At 36.3% G+C, this 18549-nt stretch overlaps 1 long non-coding RNA gene across 1 annotated transcript; it reads right to left on the bottom strand.

The window, feature by feature from the left end:
* Window positions 1-226: 226 nt before the first annotated feature.
* LOC118765275 lies at window positions 227-16277 on the bottom strand. Its single transcript, XR_005001114.1, has 3 exons — window positions 16258-16277; window positions 7724-7729; window positions 227-309 (listed from the first exon to the last, which is right to left on the bottom strand). It is a non-coding gene; the product is annotated as an uncharacterized LOC118765275 (long non-coding RNA).
* Between the last annotated feature and the right edge of the window lie 2272 nt (window positions 16278-18549).

Here is an 18549-nt window from a genome sequence, read left to right as displayed (position 1 = left end):
CCAACTTTTGAATTAAAAGGTATACCAACCACTGAACTGGACGGTACTGCATAATACCAAAGATACCGTCTTCTTCATCTCAGATAAGGACCGAGTAATGCAACAGCTTGGGTTTCAAGGGACCATAATTGTTGAATATCCTTCTAAGGAACCTACGAGATCTGCAAGTTGTAGATGTGGAAGGGTTCAAAAAGCATCTGGACAAATTTCTGTCTGAAATCCCACATCACGCCAGAAAGCACGAAGAAGAGCAGCTTCGTTCAACTCGTTTCTTCACTAAAAACAGTACCGGAAGGAGGCCCCAAAACACTGAAAGCATGGCTCCAGCCTCTGGTCGAAACCAGTAACAAAATAAAAGAAAAAAGAATAAATCGTTGAATTGCCTTAAGAACAATAACACGAATACCTTCTCCACTTTTACAACTACCCAATCTTCCTACTTCCTATATTCCTACTACTCCTTGCACTCTCACTACTTCCAGCGCACCCGTAACTCTGTATACTCTCACTACTCCCTACATCAACATCTACATCTCCCTACATCAACATCTCCTACATCAACATCTATTACAGTTACTTCCATTTTACTGTCCTTATCCTCTCGCACTAATATCATTTCAAACAGCAACAACAATAGTAGCAGCAGCGGCACTAAACGACGATGGTTCCTCTGTGGTGTCGTTCGATCTGCATCATTAAAAGAAAGGATACACTTAGATTGGATGTTCATGGTAAGAACGCTAAGATTGGATGTTCATGGTAAGAACGCTTTTGATCATAAGTCTGCTTGATTCAAAGATGACTGGCACTAGACAACAGCAGCAATAAAATTTGTAATGATAGCATCGAGAACACGCATGTATAAACGACATCAGCATCGTCATCAAGTAAGGCGACAACAACAACAGTAAAAACCACAACAAAAACAACATTGTTAGTTGCAACAACGTCAACATCTACAACAGTAACCACAACGACAACATAAGCAACGAGAACAATGTGAAAAGTGACGTTTAATAAATCACAATTTTTCATGATTGATCAGTTGAAGAATTAGGATTGAACGACCGAAGGGAGTAGGGTTGAGAAAGGAGTGGGTGGAAGAAGGTAAGGGAGTTGGGTTGGGTGAGGTGTGAGAGGAGAGACTGAGCAGATAGAGGGTATAAGACAGTGAGATGAATCTATGAATCGAATAGGGATGGATGAATTGTGAAATGGGGTGGGGGTCAAGCTGGAGATATTTAACCATAGAAATGACCACATTGATTAATATATTAGGGAACAATACAATAACAATCAAGATGACAATTTTCATGTAACTGTTACTCCGACTCCAAATAATAATAATAATAATAATAATAATAATAATAATAATAATAATAATAATAATAATAATAATAATAATAATAAATAAATAAAACCGGTGAAATAAAAGAATTAGACCAAAGCCAAACTTACAAATACTTAGGAATCCATGAACTAGATAAGACACAACACACACAAATGAAAGAGAAAATTAAAAAGGAATATTATAGACGAGTTAGATCAATACTAAAAACAGAGCTCAATGCTAAAAACAAGATAATAGGTATTAACACTTTAGCTGTCCCAGTTATAAGTTACAGCTACAATATCCTTAACTGGACACTAAATAAACTGACCAAAATAGATAGGAAAACAAGAAGAATAATGACAGGATCTAGGATGCATCACCCAAAGTCTGACATAGAAAGACTATATATACAACGTATAGAAGGTGGTAGAGGCCTTATACAGCTGGAAAACTACTATAAAATAACCACCATAGGACTACAAAAATATCTACTTCAGAAGGAAGGAAAACTGATACAAATAGGGGCAAAACACGAGCAAAACAAAAAGCTGTTCTTAGTATTTAAGGAAGCTGACAAATACAAATAAGAAATCATACCACCTAACAAATATGAAGAAGAAGAAGAAGAAGAAGAAGAAGAAGAAGAAGAAGAAGAAGAAGAAGAAGAAGAAGAAGAAGAAGAAGAAGAAGAAGAAGAAGAAGAAGAAGAAGAAGAAGAAGAAGAAGAAGAAGAAGAAGATACAACAAAAGCTATAAAACAAATGAAATCCAAACTAAAACTAGAACAGCAAAGAACCATGATAAAACGATGGCAAGAAAAGCCCTTTCATGGTAAATACTGGACTAAACTAAATGCAAAAGAAATAGACAAAGAAAAATCCCAGCTATGGTTGAGAAGCTCAGGACTCAAAGCAGAAACAGAGGGATTTTTAATTGCAACACAAGACCAAAGCCTCCCCACCAGAAATTACCAAAAACATGTATGAAAAGAAATATAACAAGTAACTGCAGAATATGTGGAAATGGACAAGAAACAATAAATCATATTATCTCTGGCTGCCCAGTCCTGGCTAAGAAGGACATGACAGAGTTGGAACCTACATACACTGGAAGCTATGCCAACATTATGGAATAACAACAGAAAAAAGATGGTATAGGCACACACCAGAAAAGGTCACAGAAAACGAGAAAGCAACCATACTCTGGGATATGCCGATACACACAGAGAGAGAAATTAAGGCCAACAGACCAGATATAGTTGTCAGAGATCATGAAGAAAAAATGCTTTCTAATTGATGTATCAATACCGGCAGATGACAACGTGTCTCTAAAAGAAATGGAGAAACTTTCAAAATACAAAGACCTGGAAATAGAGGTAACCAGACTGTGGAATCTAAAAACAGAAACAATTCCTATCATAGTAGGTGCATTAGGCATGATAAAAAAATATTCAGACAAATACATAACAAAAACACCAGGACTTACAAACATATATAACATACAGAAAATTGCACTACTAGGCACTGCACACATCCTACGCAGAACACTTTCAATACAATAACTATCAGAGCATCACAACAAATCACAGCACATACCCAAGGCACACAGAGCTGCGCTCGGTAGTGAAGTGAACGCACGCTATAAAATTAAAATACGGAATAATAGTAGTAATAATAATAATAATAATGATAATAATAATAATAATAATAATAATAATAATAATAATAATAATAATATAATAATAATAATAATAATAATAATATAATAATAATAATAATAATAATAATAATAATAATAATAATAATAATAATGGATACAAGCGGGGATTGACCAACTGATGGCACTACCAGAAAGACAATGACAATGCACGGTGTCCTCCAGCCTAAGGCAAATGTACACATGCTCAACACGAAGACAGGTAAAAGTAAAGGAAAAATGAGAGAAACATCCAACGTTAAAATTGACCAGCAGAATGTCATAAAGGAGTTAGAACCAGCGGAGAGCTACAAATACCTAGGGGTATTTGAATCAAACATTTAGTGAGGAGAGAAAAAATCAGAAGAGAATATTATCGCAGAGTGAGATCAATACTTAAGACTGAGATGAATGCAAGCATAGGATCGAAACGATCTATACTGTAGCCATACCAGTCGTGACTTACAGTTTCAATACCATTAACTGGTCATTTACTGAAATACGTAAGCTTGACAGAAAAATACGAAAATTGTTGATAATGCATAGAATGCACCACCCTAAGGCAGATACAGAACGACTTTACCTGCCAAGAAAAGAGGGTGGCCGTGATCTTTTACAACCGGAATTAACAATGAAGATTGCTACAATTGGCCTAGATACCTACCTGAAAAACTCTGATGACTAGATGTTAAAACTGCTCTCAAAGCATGAAAACAAGAAAGCATCATACTCAGTAACAAAACAGGTAAAGGAATTAAGTGATTTCCAAATACAACAAATTCCAGAATTAGACATACTAGAAATAAGCACAGAAAAAGCTAAGCGTATGAAAACACATGCTAAAACTGCTGCCTTAGATATTCTTACTGATAAATGGCAAGAAAAACCTCTCAATGGCAAATACCCAAAGAGAGCTAATACTGCCGATGTTGACAAAGCCCTTACCAATCAATGGTTAATGGCTTTTGGCTTAGAATCAGAAACAGAATGGTTTATCTATACCTACCCACAAGGAACTACCAGGCGAACATATTAAAGAACGGTAGTAGCCCAAGATGTCGTGTATGTCAACAGTAAAATGAGATCATTCATCATGTTGCCACCATGTGCAGTCTTCTTGCGCCTACAGAGTATCTCAACAGGCATGATAGAACAGCACAATATATTCACTGGTTCCTGCCCCATGATAAGAACTGGTGGGAACACAAAACCACCTCCAGTGCTTGAAAATGATCACATCTGGAACTTTATTCAAACTGACAGAAAGATAGATTCGAATAGGCCAGACATTGATATAAATGTTCCAATCAACATAAATGTATATGCCAAGACCTACCAAAAACTGAGCAAGTATAAAGATCTTGATATAGAAATTGGCAAAATGTGGAACCTCAAAACTAAAACAATTCCTGTTGTCATAGGTGCCCTAGGAATGATAGCAAAAGGGGCTGATTCCTACCTTGCTCAGATACAAGGAAACCCCAAAATTGCAGTAATTCAAAGGATAGTGCTCATGGGAACTGCCCATATCCTACGTAAAATACTGTCTATGTAATCTCAAATTTTAAAACAAACTCAATTTTTAATGGTTTCTTAAACATTCTCTATGTGAACTTCTAACTTGTTGTCTCTTGAGGACTCTGGGTAAGACTTAGAGTCAACTTGTATAAATGCAAAGCAAAAGTCTAACATATAATAATAATAATAATAATAATAATAATAATAATAATAATAATAATAATAATAATAATAATAACAAACTCAGCATCTGAGCAACTTTGGATCCCCATAACAACCGAAGAGGTCATCCAGGCACTGCAAAGACTAAGCAACTGGAAGGCACCTGGGCATGACAAGATACCCAACTTCTGGTTGAAATATCTAACAGGAATGCACAAAAAGCTGGATGAAAACTTTAACAACATACTAGCAGAGCCAGAGACAATGCCAGAATGGCTCACGAATGGGAAAACCATCTTAATTCCTAAATCAAATGAGACAGCAAAACCAGAAAACTACAGACCAATAACCTGTCTCCCTACAATGTACAAGGCATTTACTGCAGTGATATCGCAAAGGTTGAACAAGCACCTGGACGAAAACAACCTGTTTCCAGAAGAGCAGAAAGGATGCCGCAAAGGCTCATATGGCTGTAAAGATCAACTAATGATTAATAAAGCCATAACTGAAGACAGCCACAGAAAGAAGAAAAGCCTCAGTATGGCCTGGATCGACTACAAAAAGGCGTTTGATAGCATCCCCCACACATGGATCCTCGAAACACTAGCCATTAACAAAGTAGCATCAACAATTATAAAATTCATAGGACACTCTATGAATAAATGGCAAACAGTGCTACAGCTCCAAACAAAAGAGGGTCTCATGAAAACCAAAGCCATCCCCATTAGAAGAGGAATATTCCAGGGAGACACGCTCTCTCCACTCCTTTTCTACTTGGCACTGTCACCTCTATCTGATATGCTAAATAGAACTGGATGCGGATATAAATGTTACGGCAAAACGATCAGCCACCTTTTATATATGGATGAGCTAAAACTATACGCTGCAAATGACAAACAGCTGGAAACACTATTAAAGACAATTCATGGATTTACCAAAGAAATAGATATGAAGTTTGGATTAGAAAAATGCGCCAAAGTAACCCTGAAAAAAGGAAAACTAGTTAAGAGTAGCAACATTACACTAGATAAACCCAATGAAATAAAAGAATTAGACCAAAGCCAAACTTACAAGTACTTAAGAATCCATGAACTAGATAAGACACAACACACACAAATGAAAGACAAAATAAAAAAAGAATATTTTAGAAGAGTTAGATCATTACTAAAAGCAGAGCTCAATGCTAAAAACAAGATAATAGGTATTAACACTTTAGCTGTCCCAGTTATAAGTTACAGCTACAATATCCTTAACTGGACACTAAATGAACTGACCAAAATAGATAGGAAAACAAGAAGAATAATGACAGGATCTAGGATGCATCGCCCAAAATCTGACATAGAAAGACTATATATACAACGTATAGAAGGTGGTAGAGGCCTTATACAGCTGGAAAACTACTATAAAATAACCACCATAGGACTGCAAAAATATCTACTTCAGAAGGAAGGAAAACTGATACAAATAGGGGCAAAACACGAGCAAAACAAAAAGCTGTTCTCAGTATTTAAGGAAGCTGACAAATACAAACAAGAAATCATACCACCTAACAAATATGAAGAAACAACAAAAGCTATAAAACAAATGAAATCCAAACTAAAACTAAAACAGCAAAGAACCATGATAAAACGATGGCAAGAAAAGCCCTTTCATGGTAAATCCCAGCAATGTTTGAGAAGCTCAGGACTCAAAGCAGAGACAGAGGGATTTTTAATTGCAACACAAGACCAAAGCATCCATACCAGAAATTACCAAAAACATGTAATGAAAAGAAATATAACAAGTAACTGCAGAATATGTGGAGATGGACAAGAAACAATAAATCACGTTATATCTGACTGCCCAGTCCTAGCTAAGAAGGATTATATTCATAGACATGACAGAGTTGGAACCTACATACACTGGAAGCTATGCCAACATTATGGAATAACAACAGAAAAAAGATGGTATAGGCACACACCAGAAAAGGTCACAGAAAACGAGAAAGCAACCATACTCTGGGATATGCCGATACACACAGAGAGAGAAATTAAGGCCAACAGACCAGATATAGTTGTCAGAGATCATGAAGAAAAAAATGCTTTCTAATTGATGTATCAATACCGGCAGATGACAACGTGTCTCTAAAAGAAATGGAGAAACTTTCAAAATACAAAGACCTGGAAATAGAGGTAACCAGACTGTGGAATCTAAAAACAGAAACAATTCCTATCATAGTAGGTGCATTAGGCATGATAAAAAAATATTCAGACAAATACATAACAAAAACACCAGGACTTACAAACATATATAACATACAGAAAATTGCACTACTAGGCACTGCACACATCCTACGCAGAACACTTTCAGTACAGTAACCATCAGAGCATCACAACAAATCACAGCACATACCCAAGGCACACAGAGCTGCGCTCGGTAGTGAAGTGAAAGCACGCTATAAAAATAAAACTACTGAATAATAATAATAATAATAATAATAATAATAATCCTTTCTACTATAGGTACGAGGCCTGGAATTTTAGGGGAGAGGACTAGTCGATTGCATCGCCTCCAGTCTTTCACTGGTACTTATTTCACAGACTCCGAAAGGATGAAAGGCAAAGTCGGACTCGGCGGAATTTGAACTCAGAACATAGCGACGGGTGAAATACCGTTAAGCATTTCGTCGAGCGCGCTAACGACTTTGCTAGATCCTCTGGGACTATGATTTCCAGGCAGACAAAGTGTTAGAGCACCGAAGGCTGGATATAGTAACCTTTAGGAGGGACAAACAAGAGTACCTAATAATCGACGTAGCAGTACCAGGAGATCAATATATCATCATGAAAGAACAAGTTGATAAATATAGAGACGTGAGAATTGAGATCGCTAAGATGTGGTAGCTACCAGAGTTGAACATAAAGGTTATCCCTATTGTCATCGGAGCATTGGGTTCAATACCACACAATCTGAAAACACATCTGAAAACCTTAGAAATACCATACAATCTAGATGTACCGCAAAAGTCGGCATTACTTGAAACTGCAAGCATTTTGCGTAAAGTACTGTCTGTCTGAGGTCCTTGTTGCAACTTGAAAAACTGTACAAACTTCCGACAGACACAATATCTTCTATCAACAACCCCACGATATTATATACTGTACAACTTCTCAAATAATAATAATAATAATAATAATATCGGCGAGAAACGGAAGAAAATTTGAAGAAAGAAGGAAAAAACATAATAATAATAATAATAATAATAATAATAATATCGGCGAGAAACGGAAGAAAATTTGAAGAAAGAAGGAAAAAACATAATAATAATAATAATAATAATAATAATGCAGTACCAGACAGTGGCTCTTATGGCTTTTGATCTTAACTGATTGGAAGTGTTATCATGTACATTGTTTTGTCTTGGTATAAAAGATGGGCTACAGCAAATATTCTGCTCAATACCACAGATTTGCTTGTCAGTTGTTTGACCATAACCAGTTGAGCATGTCCCTTAGTGGCTGACGATATGTGCATCTCTGATCACGAGCAGAAGTAGTGGGGTAGCATCATAGCCATGTGTTGAGAGAGACTCTTTGGGGTTTGAATAATTCACCTCTGGAAACATGGGTGGTTCTTTCAACATCCTTAAACAACCCTTATTCTGGGACCTTTTGAGCGGGATGGGCTACTCAACCTGAAGAAAATTCTAACTGGGCCCCACCTGTAAGGTCATGTGCTGTTTATCTTGATATGAGATCACTATGTCGCGCACATATGGTTGTGATGCATGTGCCTGGTGTACCCTTATGAGACGGGTAGTCATGATGGGTATATTGGGCTTCGTATATTTTACCGCAGTGTCACTTTGATGGCATGCACTGCTCTCTCACTCAATAATAATAATAATGTACTATACTTGATACCACTGACACTGACTCTCAGGAAAGCAAAAGCTAGGTGTGTATTCAAAAACCGCCAACAAGAACTCAACCATTTGTTATTTATGGACGACCTCAAACTTTATAGTAAAGATGAAGCCCTTGTTGACACGGTGTATACCTTCAATGCTGATATCAGAATGGAGTTCGGACTGAGAAAGTGTGGTGTGTTAGTATTGAAGCGAAGTTAGTATTGAAGAGTGGTTAGTATTGAAGCGAGGCAAAATCAAATATATGGACGAACTAACGAGATTAAGTCAAAATTTAACGATCGGAATAAGATTGAAGCTATCAACATCTGGGTAACTTCACTAAGACATGGAGCAGGAGTAATCGCATGGACAGTAGACGAACTAAACAACTTAGAAAGGCAAGGAAGTTGCTGAGTAGATATGGGATACTCCACCCAAAAAGTGACAGACTGTATGTACCAAGAGAAAGAGGTGGAAGAGGACTGACAGGATGCGAACATAGCATTAGAGTAGAAGAAAACAACATAGCATGGTATATGAGAATGCCACAGAACCACTATTGTTGGTGGAAGTAAGAAGGTCAAGTTTGTGTAGGATGGAAGATTGCAAAGATAAGGCCTTGTACAAGGACTTGAGAATGAATGAAACTGAAAATAGGTGGATAAAGAAAAGACTGCATGGACAATTTCATAGGGATGTTGAAGATACGAGAGATAGAAAAAAAGATGGCTATGGATGATTAAAAGTGATTTAAAACGGAAATGGATGCTTTAATCTGTGCTGCCCAAGAGCAAGCATTAAGTACAATTTCGATCAAATACAGAATAGACAATATATCAGAAAGTGATAAGTGCAGAATTTGTGGATAAAACGGTGAAATCGTATGGTATATTACCAGTCAATCTACGCCACTAGCCCAGAAAGAATATAAGAGATGTTATGACAATATAGCAAGTATTGTCCATTGGACACTTTGCAACAAGTATAGACTTGTCAGAGCAAAATAGTTGTACGAACATAAACCCGAAGGCATCATCGAAAATGATAATACAAAGATCCTATGGGATTTTATGATTCAGTGCGACCATAAGATAAAGAATAGGAAACCAAACGTAGTGCTAATTCAGAAAGAAACCAAATGATGCTGGATCATAGATATAACATGCCCAGCTGACAACAAGTTATGCGATAAGGAACAAAGAAAAGTGGATACATATGACAGGTGAACTTGGGAGGTTAAGCAGTTGTGATCGCTGAAAAAGGTGGGAGTAGTACTGATAATTGTCGGAGTCCTGGGGCTAGTGAGTAAAAATGTTGAGAACTACATGGAACAAATAAGGGCTGCAAAATAAGGGTGGCGCACTTTCAGAAAATAGCACTGCTTGGAACCGCTCGAATACTCCGGTTGGTGCTCGAAAAATGAGGGGTGTTACCTTAGTTCACTGGTAAAGAACAGCTGGCACCGTAGTACATCTCCTGCGTTAGAAGCTGTGTAAAGACAATAAATAATCATTATAATGGTTTCAGATTTTGGTACAAGGTTAGCAATTTCATGGGAGAGCTAAGTTGATTACATCGATCCTTAAGTATAATTTGAAATTATATAATTACAAATTTTTCGCGAGATTCCTTAACGACAATGTAACCTTCATATAACTAAGGTATCTTCAATGTAATGAATAGCTATTGAGTACCCCTCCTTGAGTAATTACTACATCAGAGGATCTGCTAGTTAGGAAACATATGCAACCTGGCTTTACTCGTTCCACTCTCTCGATTTGGATTTTACATACATACATACATACATACTACATACATACATACATACATACATACATACATACACACACACAGAGCCACACACAGACATATATATATATTCACACATTTTATATGTTTATATGTGTCTGTGTGTATACATATATGTGTGTATGTGTGTGTATACATAGGGATGGAATGTGTATATGTCTACATAAAGCTTGAAATATCAGGAAGTATGAGAGTAGAATATATTTATTTAAGCACTTGACATTCCTAGGATTGCGGCCGTTTTGCACCCTTTTTCATGTAGTAATAGTTTCAGTGTGGAACAAATTATGTACTAATTAATAAATGATGCGAAATGGCCGTAATTCTAAGGATGTCATGTGGTTAAATAAATATATTCATCTTTTATACCTCCTCTTATGGTTTATATACTTTTCATGAAGTAATATCATTGATTAGATTGTCTGTATTTCAGATGCATCGACACATTGCATTCCACTTCTCTGTATTGGATTAGTACGTGGTCTGATAGCCGAGTCTGTGAGAGGAGCTTTCTGTGGCAGCCACACGATTCTCTGCTAATACTACAAATTTATGCTTCTCTCTCTCACTCAATCCCCTCTCTCTCTCTCTCTCTCTATATATATATATATATATATATATATATATATATATACACATACATACACACAAGTATGGCTGTGTGGAGGCGCAGGCGTGAATGTGTGGTAAGAAGCTTGCTTCCACTGCGCATGTGCGAGTAATTGTGATGTTTGGCACCAAAGCGGTGAGACGTGCTTTTGAAGCCGTCTCGAACTGAAAAATTTTGAAGCTCCACTGTAAGTAAGATTCTGTTTTTTGGGTCCAGTGGGAATTTTTGTTGAGAATTTTTTTGTACAGGCAGGAAGTCTTACTGGATTCAGAATTCTGGTCTACTTGCATGGAGCGAATATTTTTTCTCGCTTAATTGTGAGAATTTTTGTTTGGGGGCGTATTCGTCTTCCTAGTTAGTGGTTTATGTTAAGTGAATATTTTTCTCACTTAATTATGAGAATTGTTGCTTGGAGGAATATCGTGCCTACTAAAAATTTGTTCACTTTTTGAAGAATTAAAAAATAACTGTGAGAACTGCTGTTTGGGGGAGTGTCTTTGCCTCCGAAGATTGAACGATTTGTATACCAGTTTTTGTGGAAGTTGTGTTCCAGTTGTAGCATTCCGGGTTAAACCCGGGCCGGGAGTACCGAATGGCCGGAATATTTTTTTTTCTGTGTTTCTGAACTATTGACTTTCTTCTAAACTTTATTTGACTTTCTCTTTTTCGTGAATTGTTTCCTTTTCTCCTTTCCATTTTATTGTGACTTTCTTTTGATTTCTTTTTTCTTCTCTCGTTTTATTTTGAACATATTTTCGAACTGTTAAAAAAGAAGGGAAACATGGCAATGAAAAAAGACAAAGTATTGGGGTGGGAGATTGTAACGCCCAAAAAGTGGTTGAAAGACCGTGAAGATAGGACGGTGGTGTTGAGAACCTACTCCAAGTCATTCGACACCATCGCCCTATTCGAAAGACTGCAATTGAAAAGGAGTTGGCAGAGTATTTGCCAACAATTAAATTCATGTCCAGGGGTGTCAAATACGCAACGGTGCGATTGCTATTTGATACCCTTGAAGAGGCTCGCAAATTATGAGTCAGCCCTTGGATGTAAAGAAATTTTGTTTCTTCTCACATATTATGGGAGGAGGTTGACGAAAGCTCGGCTCTGCGGGTTGCCACCCGGGATAAAACCCGAGTGGATAGAAGAGACTATCCGCCGGGGTCTGGATGGCAGCGGAGCCAAGCTCCTTAATGTGAAATTTTTTCCTGTGGCTGATTGGCTTGGGTCAAAAGCTATTTTGACCCTTTGGACCCAAAAAGCCAATCTGGTTTTTCCAGATTATTTTAAAATGGCCGGGTGCAGGTACCCGGCGATTCTTGAAGGTTGCCCCCTCCTCAGGTATCATCGGTGCCTGGAGTCTGACCATATAAAGAAAAACTGTCCTCAGGAACAAAGTAAGGTCCTGGAGCAGTTTAGTGAGACATCTGTAGAAGAGGGAATGAATGCGGTCGAGGAGGCGGAGGACTCCGCAAACAGGGGCCGCAAGAGGAAGAAGGTGAGCAACAATGGGTGCTCACCGAAGGATCCTAGGGATGAGGATGGGGAGGCGAATCTCCCGATCACGGAGGAGACGCACCCTCCCTCAGTTGAAAAGAAAAAAGAGGAAGAGGAAGAGAAACGGGACATTGCCGGCAGTCGGTGACATATAGCGGAATGTCCCGGAACTATGTCGGTTATGGTTGTGCCACCGGCAGGAGAAGAGATACCGTTGGCGGGAACTGTGCCACAAACGGAAGAATTGGATATCCCGCCCCCGGAGGAAGACGAATTATTGATCTTCTTCTATAGAAGCGGAGAGGTTGAAAAGGTGGTGGAAAAGCACCATAAGGGAGTACCTTTAGCCTTCACACAGGATCCCGAATGGCCTCCGCAGATAGCTGTAGAGGTCATAACGTTTGACGTGACGTTTAGGCTGGAGGGGCTCAATGAGACATATCGCTTGTACCCGGGCGACGCCGACATGGAACCCGCTTTGTTCTTGAATGAGGCGTGGAGGATGGAGGAGGATACGGGCACAAAATATGTTGAGGGTGAGTTATAAATTGTGGCACAGTGTGACACAAACATTTGATAATAGGCATTTCGCCTTCTTTCTGAACTCCCGGGTGTCAACGTGGTCTGCTCTGCAGGCGGCTAGATATTTGACTGGGGTCCGGGAGGAGGAGGAAGGGAAAAGTGGTAGTGTATTTTTGATATTTGATTAACTTTTTGATTTTTATGTAAGAAAAGAACCTGTGATTGTAATGCCCCCAGAGCCAATTTGATAACATAAAGAAGCTTTCTTCCCGGAGGGAGGAGCCCATGCCCTGGACAGAGAACGAGGAGTGGCCTTCGCAGGTGACTACGAAGATCATATCTTAGCCTTTTTTAGCCTTTTTCATTAATAATTTTTATTCTATTTTCCCACGCAACCTCTCCACGAGTTTTATTTCTTATAGACGCCCAAAACTATTCTTTACGTTTATAATCTAGTGATGTTTTCTCAACTAACTAAGCAACGTTCTTTCGCCATTTCGTTTGGATTTTGTATTATTTTGGGATTAATATGTAGCTGTTATTAATATTGTAATTGATATATTATTAGGTGTCTGTTAGTTATAGTTGGGTGTCTTCATGCTAGTTTCTCCATAAGTTGTGTTTTTTTCTCACTTTTCTTTAGTTCATGAGGCTTTAATGTTTTTTCGGTCTTTTCGTATTTTTCATTGATAAAAAAATTTGCCATTTTCATTGAGTATGTATTCTATTTCTTTGCACTAAGTCACCACGCGTTAAATTTTATAAACGCTTATACTATTTTGCGTTAAAAATTCAGTTACTTTTTTCCTTCGCAAAGATAAGTTTGACATTTTATCGTTTATCTATTTCATTTGAATTTGGAATCGTTTTGTGTTTGAAATTATAATAATTATTATTATTGTTGTTATTATTATTGTTGCTGTAATATTATTATTTATTTATAGTTTATTGATAGTAATTTTTTACGTTCGATATTGGATATGGTATCTTTTATATAGGAATTTATATAGGGATTTAAGTAAACTAGTTTTTATTTTAATATCAATTTTATGTTTAACTTTTTTTATCATGTGATATATTAAATCTATAGATATTATACATAGATATTAATATAAGTAGTTTATATATTGGATTTGTGTATATTTGAACTATTTCCAATTTTTGATTGTATTATTCATGAATAGTAATAATATTGGGTATATTAATTAGACGCTAAAACATATTAATACATTTAAAATCCAGATAGATTAATTGAATCGTTGAACTTAGTAACTTAGTTTGTTTATCAATATATTTAGATCTTATTGTCATTATATTTAGATCTTGTTATCATTTTGAGTTTGACCGTTGTTATTATTATTATTGTTATTGATTGGTTTTGTAGAGGACTGGTGATTGTGATTGTAAATTTCATTGGTTCTAATATTTTTGCACCTTTCTTTAATTCTGGGGCTGAAAAGTTTTCTTAATTTCCATTAACAAATAATTCTCACCATTATATTATTTTTATATATATTGATATATATAAGTTACCTTAGATATTAATTCTTATATCTATTTATTTGGGTTTTTTTTAAATATATATATATTTATATATATAAAGGGATCTAACGTATTATATTTAATTTAATTTGAGAATTAATTCCGTTAGACAATATATTATTTAATTATTAAGTGGCATATTTATCATGTAATATTAAATTTTAAGTTAATTAGGTATTATATTAATTGATATTTAGTCAACTATGTTATAGATTGATATATTAAATCTATAGATACTACACATGTATATTAATTATATAGTTAGCTTATTTAATGAGTTTGTCTATATTTGAACCATTTCATATTTTGATTACAATTTAATGACTTGTACTAGCATTGTGTATTTTAATTAATTTTTAAAGGATTTAATAATTTAAGTATTGTTTTAGTTTTCACTTATGTATATTTAGTATTTATATATATATTATAGTATATTTATTAAATTATTTAATTATTCTAGTTTATTTTTAACCTGATGAGTGGCTATATTTATATCGAAGTGATTTTACTACTACTATAATCATTTCTTAAATATAGCCACGAAACACGTGTCGTTATTCTACCAATTATATACGTTTTTATTATTTTTTTTACAATTTACTGAATCATTGATATTCTATTGTTATTTTAATTTTAATATTTCTATTATATGTAATTTTCTAGATGGTGTAATTTAATTCTTCATTTTGAATTGATGAAAGGTGCTTTTTCTAATTTTATATATATATATATATATATAATATATATATATATATATATATATATATATATATATATATATATATATATATCACGCACATGTATACACGCGCAAAAGCGCTCCTATACCCCCTACACAACCCCTCGTTCACATACACATGCACATGCACACTCACAAAATACACACGCACATACATACACACACTCACACGCAAATGAACCCACATATACCTCCCATACACACACAGCACACACTCATACATACATGCACACATACATACTGCAAACTACCAGTACCTTTCACTGACCATTCTCCTACGCACATGTGTAAGTAGACACACAACACGAGCCACTCCAACTATAAATTCTTCCTATGACCTTAAACGATACTAAGCCCAACCACACATATAGATAAACAGCCACAACCACACACACACACGTGCTATCATTACACACATACACACACACGCAGCCCTGCGTGCGTGAGAACTTTTTCTTCACCCATTCCCTTCCGGTCATTTCAATATGTGACCGCGTGTGTATCGTAGGTGATTTTCTTCCTCCGTCTTCCTTTCCTTGGACCTTTCCTTTTTCTATGTTTCTGACAAATAGCTCCGCTCGAAACGTTAAATCCTCCTTCCTTCCTTCTTTCCTGAGCTTCCAATATCACTATACTTGTTCCACTTCCTCGCGTTGTTATGTTTTCTCTTTGTTCATGTTTGAATTAACTATATATATGTGTGTGTACGTGTGTGTGTGTGTGTGTGTGTGTGTGTGTGTGTGTGTGTATGTGTGTGTGTTTGTATTTTTCCCCCACCATCACTGCTTGATAACCAGTGCTGGTGTGTTTACGTCCTCGTAACTTAGATGTTCGGCAGAAAAGACTGATAGAATAAGTTTTCGCTTTAAAAATAAGTCCTAAGGTCGATTTGTTCGACTAAAACCGTCCAAGACTGCGCTTCAGCATGGCCCCAGTTAAACGACTGAAACAAGTAAAAGAAAAAAATAATACATGCATACATACATATAGTTACAATTAAAAGCCAATAATAATAAATAGTAATAACAACAGTATTAACAATACATTTCTGTTTCATTATTTATTAATTTACATGCAGAAAAAAAGACAAAAAAAAAGCAAAACAAAGAAAATAAAACAAGAACTAGTAAATCAAAGGAAGACGTCTTCCTTCCGCTATCTAACTGTATCCCGCTGTGAGATGTTTGTATATCGATGTACCTAACCTCATCCAATCGCTTCATCAACATCTCATTATCATCTTTCGGCCGAACCTACCCATTCCCACAATTTGCACTCAACCTAATGCATATTGTATACATCTTCATCCTGTAGTTTTTTTGGTTGTTGTCGTCGTTGTTCCTTTGTCGTCGTCGCCATAGTCCCCCTCCTCCTCCTCCTCCTCCTCTTCTTCTTCTTCTTCTTCTTCTTCTTCTTCTTCTTCTTCGTCTTCTTCTTCTTCTTCTTCTTGTGGTTTTGTTCGTATGTTGGAGTTGACAGTTTACCTTTTGTTGAATTTTATCTCTTTAAGTAGTAGTAGTAGTAGAAGTAGTAGTAGTAGTAGTAGTAGTAGTAGTTATTGTTAATATAAACATTGCTCTTGTTTCTAGCTGTCCCCACTAATATTCTTGCCGTCGTGATGTGACCACAACATTCACAATATAAAAATTGACAGAAATTTGCATGTGTTGGAACCGTCTTACGACATACCGCACAACCGCCTTTCCTTCATGTCTTCCTTTCTCTTCCATCCCCCTTTCCTAACTCTAGATATATTCATTTATTTGTTTGTTTGTTTATTCATTCATTCATTCATTTCCAACATCTTTCCTGCTATCCCACAGATATATGCACTCATACAGTCGCTACATCTAACTTTAACACTCCATATCTTTACAACTATCCATATCGCTCGGCCCTGCTTTTTCTCTTTCTTCTCTCCTCTCTCTCTTCTATTCTCTCTTCCATTCTCACTCACGCACACACACACTCTACTATATCTGTCATATAGTGTTAAATGACCAGTTTTACAGCTGTCTCCTTCTCTCCCTCTTTCTCTGACACACTCTCTACCTCTCCCTCTCATTATCTAATCCTCCACTCTGCCTCACTACCTCTTTCTCTCTCCTTATCATTCTAACTCTCTATTCACTTTCTCTTTGTGCCTTCCCACTTTATGAATCCATATTTTTTTCTAAATATATTTTTTCACTCTCTCTCTTTCTGTTTCTTTCTTTCTCCTTCCCATTCTCTCTCCCTCTCATAGCAAGAAATTCTTTCACATTTATCTCTATGACGCATTGCGTGATGGATATCATATTACGAAGGGTGTATCTCAAATGCCCACGGAGTCCCTAACCCTTAAACTTAACCCTAAACCTAACCCTAACCTCAGATTAACAAGACACACATTGGCGAGCCACAAATCCACAGAAGTAGCTTGACAAATCGTCTCTCAAGCTTTCATTTCCTCTACGAAAAATATGTCGATGTTATTCTAGAGACAATACATTGACATTAGTTGAGTGATAAGTTCTCAGGAAACTGTGCCTACCATACGGTTTCGATTTCCAGGGAAGAATAACTTTGCTAACTCGGTAAAAACTTTCCAGTTTATTCGCCCACTACTGGAAATGGTTAATTTTCATGTCTGCTTCAGAAACGTTCTGGATTAGCAGAATCACTGGAGTGTCGGAAAAATGCCTAGCTCTTTATATTCTGAGTGTAAATCTCACCCAAGCCTATTTTACCGTTCATCCTGTTGAGAGTCGATAAAATATAGTGTCAAATAGTAAGATCGATGCTGTCGACAATTCTCTTACCCTCAAAATTCCTGATATCTAGAGAAATATATGTATGTGGTTGGAGTGCAAACAGGATCAATAGAACTCATAATATGAGTATACATATATATATATATATATATATATATATATATATATAATATATATATATATATTATATATATATATATATATATATATATATATATATATAATATGTATATATATATATATATACTCATAATTTGAGATCTATTGATCCTGATCTATTAATCAACTACATATACTTAATGTATATGCTTTGAGTATTTTTCCGGTAGACTGTGATTTGGTGCAGTGGAGAACACTCCCTCAAAGCGCCAGGTATTAAAGCACCCGAAAGTCATGGACAGCCAAGACAACTCACTTCTAATCCCATCTAGGATTGATGGACATCTATGTTACTCCATTTTTGTGTTCTTATCAGCATCA

This window comes from Octopus sinensis, linkage group LG11 (genome assembly GCF_006345805.1).
Source record: "Octopus sinensis linkage group LG11, ASM634580v1, whole genome shotgun sequence".
Classification (NCBI taxonomy): domain Eukaryota; kingdom Metazoa; phylum Mollusca; class Cephalopoda; order Octopoda; family Octopodidae; genus Octopus; species Octopus sinensis.
This window is presented reverse-complemented; position numbering and strand designations above follow the sequence as displayed.